We start from the raw sequence: 7,730 nt of genomic DNA, 5'->3' as shown, positions 1-7,730 counted from the left end.
GAACCCACGAGCCAGGCTGGCAGTTTTGACATCATTGTTTGCCTTCTGACGTGAAGCCTTTATGGTGCTTGTGAAAACTTCCCACAGCCTTACCTAAGGAAGGAGATTTTTTTGCTGAATGTGCATTTTCTGTTCTGTGTGATGTGACACTGGGGAATGAGATGGGAACGTCAGCTGCTCCCACGAAATGGATGTTGGCAAATATCACATGAACAGGAAAAGAGAGACTTTTAAGGTGGATGACTTGTCTCTGTGGGTATAAACATGGGATGATTCTCCCTTGTGATCAGAGTCCACTCTGGCATTCAGTGCTGCTGGGATTCAAGAAAATATTTTGATTTCATTACATAGTTCTAGAAGCAGCATTGAGTCTCATAACTGTATTAGAAAAATACATGCTTCCACAGCATTATTCTTGTTATACCTTAATAAAGGAGGATATCCTTTAAAAAACAAACCAAACCCAACCCAAACCTTATTTTTAACATCTTGCAAGCTAGGCCGGAAGTATGTTCCAGCATGAAATTTGACACACGGCTTTACTTGACAAACACTTTAGCTCTGGAGCATTTTTTGTTAGTGCTAGTCATGTCTGTGAAACTTTTAATTTGGGGGAAATAGGGATGGAATTAGGGTTGCTGTGTCTTGTCCTTTATGGCACTTCTGTAATGAGTATTTCAGCAGTCCACTGCCACTGATTCACATGATTCACGTTCCAGGGATTTTTTTTTTCCTCCTCCTGTACATGTTTGCAGTGTGAAACTATCAAATAAATAAATAAATAAGACTTTTTGCTGTGGTACTTCTTTTGATCTGTGGTCTTAAGTTGCAGAATATCAAAGCATTTTATTTCCTTCCACTGAAAGAATTTTTAATGCTAAGCGACTTATTTCTCAGATTTTGTTTGTGAAATAATTTGTAGGGTTTTTTTGGTATGGAGGGGGGGAAAGTCAAAAAGTGCAATTTTCAAGTGGTGCAAATGTTGATTATTTAGCTCCTAACTTTTCTCTGCCTTTTTTTTTTCAAAAAAAATGTTGCTTTTGTAAATAAAAGGCTACCTTGGAAAACTAGAATGGCTTTGAGGAGCCATTTTGTGGAAATAGGTGCATGCATCTTCTTGAAGTATGGCCACGTAATTGAGTAATACACTAAATAGCTCATTTGCTCTGTTTCTACTCCCACTCACGGCATAATAAATATATTTGAAAATGGTCCAAATAAAAACCTCTTGGGATATGTTATTGGACAAGGGTAGGAGATGCTGCAGCTGCTGCTTTGATTAGTAAACTTCTTTAATGCACTTCTTGTGCTTCATCAATGGCAGTCACAACCCTGACTGGATTTCTTATGTGATGTGCTTAATTAAAAAGTGTAGTATACTTAAACTGATATCTTTTTTGGGGGGGGAGGAAGTATCATTCTGTTCTGTTTTGCTTAAATATCTCTTTAAAGATCTTACTGGTGAATAATGTATTTGGATATGTTTCCTTTGTCCTTCTGTCCAAAGGTTTGGTCTATTTATAAATAGAAAAAGCAGAGGAAAAAAAATGTTATGGTACTGATATTGTGCAGGGAAAGGCTTATGAAAATTTATTATTTATTTTGACACCTTTACAACTTTTATTTTTTACATCTGTGTTTTGTTTTGTTTTGTTTTTTTTCCTTAATGGCAGGTTCCAAAAGTGTTAACCTCTTTCATGTGAAGATAACTGGTTCTAGGAGTATCTTTAGACTCTTTAGTATCTCTTTTTATACTCTTTAGTATCTTCAGAAGAGTTTGCAGGGTTTTTCTTTGTTTTTAACTTTTATGTGATGTAAATGAGGTGTGCCAACTTCTTAGACTGTCTATCAGCAAGAAAACAGTCACTTTTTAAGATTTGATGTAATTTTGTAATGATGTGCCTAAAAAAAGCTGCTCCTGGTATGAGTTTCTAAAGAAAATCTTCTAGTCAGAAGAGACTGAGATTAGTCAGCTATTGCATCAACCTTTGCACCCTTATTTTAAAGCCTTTTATACATAGAAATGACTTGCAAAGTTTAAAGTCTTCTGCTTCTTGTTAGTCCCATAAGGTTGTCTCCAACTGAAGCTGTTGCTAGGACAGTTTGTCCAGTCTCTGCCCTGGATGGCAGCGCCTGCACAGGAGGGGCAGTCATGGAAGATGAGATATTCTTTCATGTGCCACAGTGGAAACTGCAGAACCTTCCAGTCAAACACCTTTCCCAGAGACAGTAACTGCCTGGGAGCAGGGCAAGAGGTATGTCTGAAGGCTCAGGTCCCTTAAACCACATAGATTTAATCTGTCAGTACACCAGAGTCAACATGCTGAGACAGGAGAGGGCCAGCAAAATAATGTGTTATCTCTTGATAACTTCCTAAGAAGGATGATACCAAACAACAGTGCTTCACATCAACTCTGATGTAGCCATCTGATGGTGAAAAAGCATTCACTTCTCTCTAGGTATTTAGTTTGGTTGACACATGTTACTGTTGTAACCCATCCAGTTGTTTCTGATCTTCAAATTTGTGGCTGGTACATTCATTAGTATTAAATTTGCAGTATCAGCAGTTTTTCAGCTAACTAGTGATAGGCTCTCATTTTCTTTCACAAGGAAGTAAGTGGGAAGAATGACAAATCTTCAATGCACACTATAAAGCAGAACAACCTCACATGTCACTCCAGGTAACTTGGAAACACTCTGTTTGACATAACAACCTAACAGAGATGGCAGTCATAGAATCATTAAGGTTGGCAAGAAATCATCAAGTCCAACTGTCAACCCAACGCTACCATGACCACTAAACCATGTCCAGAAGTCATTAGGGTATCTGTTCTTGCTGCTCTCCTGCCCAGCCTGGGGAAGTTCTAAATACTTGATTTTCTTTTTCTTTAATATATTTTTAAGGAGAAGCTAGAAGTGCAGCTCCGAGCTGTCTGGGTCATGTATGTGTCTGCCTTCATCTGATGTTTCAACTCTTGCCAAACTGCTATTGTAGGACAGAGGATAAGACACCACTGGGCAGCTGTTGCTTTGCACTGCAGATTGATATTTTTAATCAAATTTAAGTGTAAAAAAAAATAAAAATAAAATAATAATTGTTTTAAAAAGGTGGTGTCCTTTCATTTTCCCCCCAGCATGGTTTGGGGTGGCTCTCCAGGGAGGAGTTGAACAACTGAAGTCAGTGCTGCTTTAACAGCATGTGCCAGTCCTGTGACTAACTTGTGCTTCCTGTTAAAAGGGTTTAAACTTGAAGGTACCTGCTAAACTTGAAGCTTTCACCCCTTTTCCTTACAGACCAGAAGAAATATTTTGGTACTTTTCCCCCATTGCTGAAGGAGAGAGTAGTTCTTTGTAATTATCTAGGTCAGCGTTTCCCAAATCTTTCTGTTTGTAACCTTACTTCCATCTACAAGCTTCACCTCTGTCAAAGATAAAAATCCCTAATGTCAGCATAAACAATTAAGTGTTTTTTTACTAAGTGGATGTTTTCACTCTTGGAATTAAGACCTCTTGCTTGAGACCTGCTGATTGGGGCATGTACGTCAGACTTTCCTAATCTTGCCTTTTGCATCCCCTTCCACTTCAGATGCTCCAGGATTCCTCTTTGAGAGTGTTCCTAGCCCTCAGAGTAACACGAGATGAACTAGTTCTGGAAGTTAATTCTGCATGGGAAGATGACCTTACAAATATGAGCATTTTGCCCAGGAGCTGATGTTCTCTCAGGCAGTGCTCCAAGTCTCGTGCTTGCTTTTGGAGAGGACTCTGCAATTTCAGATCGCCTTCCTTTTAAGCTCACTGTCTTTAGGTAATTGTGTAAACCCCCAATATTCCATGATTTAATCACCAGCAGAGTTGCCATTGTCATCAATTGTTATAAAATGACCCTTTTGAATTTATTAAACTTCTATAACACGGACTAGTGTGACTCCTGGCTTTTTATTTATAAAGTCATATTTTACTGATTCTATTAGAGAAATATGAGCAAAATTCTCCTAAAGGATGACTTCCTAAATATAGTTCTTATTACCAATTGCATCTGGTTAGTTCAGTGATCTGTACTCTCAGATGTTTAAATTTGTCATTTTTTTTTACCTTTCAGACATTTTCATCTGCTACTTAAATAAGAACCAAAGAAATATTTTAAGAAATGAACAAAAAAAGAAACAACACTTTATTTATAGCAATTTGTGTGTTTATAAAGTCATATTTTACTGATTCTATTAGAGAGAAATGAGCAAAATTCTCCTAAAGGATGACTTCCTAAATATAGTTCTTATTACCAATTGCATCTGGTTAGTTCAGTGATCTGTACTCTCAGATGTTTAAATTTGTCATTTTTTTTTTTTTTACCTTTCAGACATTTTCATCTGCTACTTAAATAAGAACCAAAGTAATATTTTAAGAAATGAATAAACAACACTTTATTTATAGCAATTTTTGTGTGTTTACAGCTTGCCTGTACTCCATAATCCATCTCACTTATCAATGTTATTTGATAAATTTGTGCAGTTACACAACAATATTGTACTTTTTTTTTTGGTATGCAATAAAACTTACAGGTTTCTCAGTGCTTATTTCTGAGCATGTAATTAGGTTCCTAGTGCTTTCACAAGGGAAAATAGTTCATGCTTTTAGCTGAGTTGTTAAAAAGCTGTGCTGCTATATACAGGATTATGAATCAGTAGAAGCTTTGCACAAGGTGATATGGCTAAAATTCCCTGGGTCAAAAAAAAATCAGAATCATCTCGAAACTTGTAGTTTTTGACTGCAACACTAAAAGCACAATGTTTGAGCAGAAATCAAGGCAGTGTTTGCACTAAGACAGCTTCCTACTGAGAGCCTCCAGAAACTGCTGCAAGCAGAAATGTTATTACCCAGCAGAACAACAGAAAGTGGGAGATGAGGAACGTGTGTACAGTGGTGTTGGTGGGAGCAGTTTAAAATCTGATATGATGTTTCCATTTTCAGAGTACTTCTAAGACTGTGAATTTTGGTATTTCTCTTATAGGATAATTATAAATCTTGTATTCAGTCTTTTTTTACATTGTTTTATTTGTATTTCTAGAGACAAAAGAACAAAGTAAACAAGTGGTGCTCCTTACATGTTCACTCTGTGCTACAAGAGGAATGACCTTATAGGTGTAACAGGGAGTTGAAAGTAATTCTGTTTTTTTTCATGCTGCTGTTAAAGTTGCTGTGTGATTTTGAGATTGTTTCCATTTTTCTGTGTAGTTTGTTGCCCCTGTGAGATGGGAATAATACTTGCTTAATACTCAGGGGGGTATTACTGGTTTAATTGGTAGTGGTAAATGCACCACCATCTTTAAGAGACTGTTATCTTTATGTGTGGACTTCAGCCAATTTAATTGTGTAGAGAAAGAATTAAACGCTATTTTGGAGATTTAAAGGCTTTCACTGGGAATAGGTAGCTTTAGGAAAAAAATATACCTTTGTGAACAGCTTCATTGCTCATCAGTTCCCTATGTGGTGGAATTAAAAGTGCTCAATGGAACCAGCGCGTTCAGCCCCAGACGATTGTGTGAGGGAGTATGCTGGGAGAGCAACAGCAAACAGTCTTTGTTCATGTCTGGCACTGGCCGTGAGTTTTCTCCTTTCTTTTCCATTCTACCTGCTGTTCCACACCAGGGAACCAGACTAAAAAAATCTAGCTTAAAACCTCCCTCGAAAACCCAAACCAATAAAAAACCCCAACAACTCTCTCCAGAGGTGCTGCTGCCAGCACTAGAAAGAGGATCAGGGGGCAGGAATTTTAGCCAGAGGAGAAAGCTGCCTTTTAGTGGCAGCTCACTTTTAAATTTACTTAATGTGGTCATAAAACCTCAGGCTAGAACTCTTCGTGTAGATTAATGTGTCTTAATTGTAGTACATTCAGTATTTACTGTCAGTAGAGAAACACTTTACTGTAACCCTAGTGAGTGCCAGTGATGACTTTCTGGAGCAGTATTGGCAAAAATATTCTATAATGGGAAGAAGTATCAGGTTACGGTCATGTAGTAGGATGAAACAGGACAAAAATTTGAACTTTGGATCAAGCATTTTTTAATTAAAATAGTTATTAAGATAGATCTAAAATATTAAGCAAGGAATTGAAATCTGAGGGCAAGTTACTGCAAAAATAGTGACAATGAAGCTTTTTGCTAACATTGGTTTTAATTTTATGTAACTTCAGGCTGTTTAGTGTGAGACTTTAAAAACCAAGCCTTTTCAAATAAAACATTACACTGTTTGCACTCCCACTATATATATATTTTTTGTTATTGTTAATTAGAAGTTAGTCTTTAAAACTTTACATTTCTGTTAACATTTTCCTTAGGAACAATCAATAATACTAATATGTCTTAACTAAAAGCAAAAAGTGGATTATTTTTAACACTACCAATGTACGTAAGGTAGACAGACTTTAAATTCTCTCTCCATTCTCTCTATATTTGTCCTTATGAAAAGACTTTTTAACTGCTACTGAGCATCTTAACTTTTTCATGTCCTTGTTTTCATAGTATATGAGTCTGCATTATTTTTATAGCTTGGCTAGTTATCTTTTTTCTAATTCTGAATGCAGATGTTCTGGATAGGAAAAGAATAAACTAATTTGGAGGAGAAGGACTAAATTGTCCTGGGGGATTTAAAAAGAGAGATTGGGCAGAATACAGCATATTTTATAGCCTGAAGAAACTATAGGAAAAGAATAAACTAATTTGGAGGGGAAGGACTAAATTGTGCTGGGGGATTTAAAAAGGGAGATTGGGCAGAGTACAGCAGATTTTATAGCCTGAAGAAACCCTTTTCAGTGGGTGCAGCCTCAGGCAAAAGGTGTTCAGCATGGCAGCCTCTGCCAGCCATGTGCCTGATTTTGTTTCCTTTCTTCACCTACGTCTTTTATAAACAATGATAGTTGTATTTCAGTTTCAAAATTTGTGAATTAATGTGATATTTTTTTCTTGCATTGGATTTTAACTTGCATTGACTTCACATAGCTTCAAGATAACAAGCTTTGCCTGAAGATATGAGAACTGCTTTCAGTGTGCTGAGGAATCCTTGGCAAGGGCTGCGGTTCCTTTTTGAAGTCTTTAAAAGGAAGCAGTATCTGTGGCATGGACCAGGTGAAACTATGTCGTTGGCGTTGTGTTAGAAAGAGGGATGTTTTGTGGACCAGTGAGAACCAGAGTGGTTCTCTGGTATGTGGTAAGATCTCAGGAACACATCCAAATCCTTAAAACTCCCAGGTTGTTTGCCACAGCCAGTCACTGTGAAAATTCGGTCTTGAAGCTTGTTTTTGGAGGTAGCTCCTAGTACTCACCTCTAGTCAGAAAAATCTCTTTTGAGGAAAACAGAGTAACAAATTTTCCTGGAGACTCCTGCATGACCTTATACCTTTCTCTTAATATCCTGTTATTTTCTGGAAGTGCAAATGCCTACTTAGACCTTCAGGTGACACTGAAGGGTTAAGTTTTTCACTGGTGCCATGAGCTGTGTAGGAAAACTAGATGATTAAATAATCTAGTTATAAAATTGCTTTGTATTAAAAAAAAAAATCTAAGTTTTGGAACTGTTTTCTAAATCTGTTGAATCTAGTACACTTCATATATTGTTAACCCAAATTAGTGCATATTTCCTTTATGAAAGACCAAAGTAAAACACTGAAGAGTTGCAGACAGACCATACTGTACTTATAAAGGAAATTATAAACTGTGAGATGAGTAAGAAAATAA

This window comes from Merops nubicus, unplaced genomic scaffold (assembly GCF_000691845.1).
Source record: "Merops nubicus isolate BGI_N331 unplaced genomic scaffold, ASM69184v1 scaffold9205, whole genome shotgun sequence".
In the NCBI taxonomy this organism is placed as follows: Eukaryota; Metazoa; Chordata; class Aves; order Coraciiformes; family Meropidae; genus Merops; species Merops nubicus.
The sequence above is the reverse complement of the archived record's forward strand: the minus strand, read 5'-3'. Positions refer to the sequence as shown.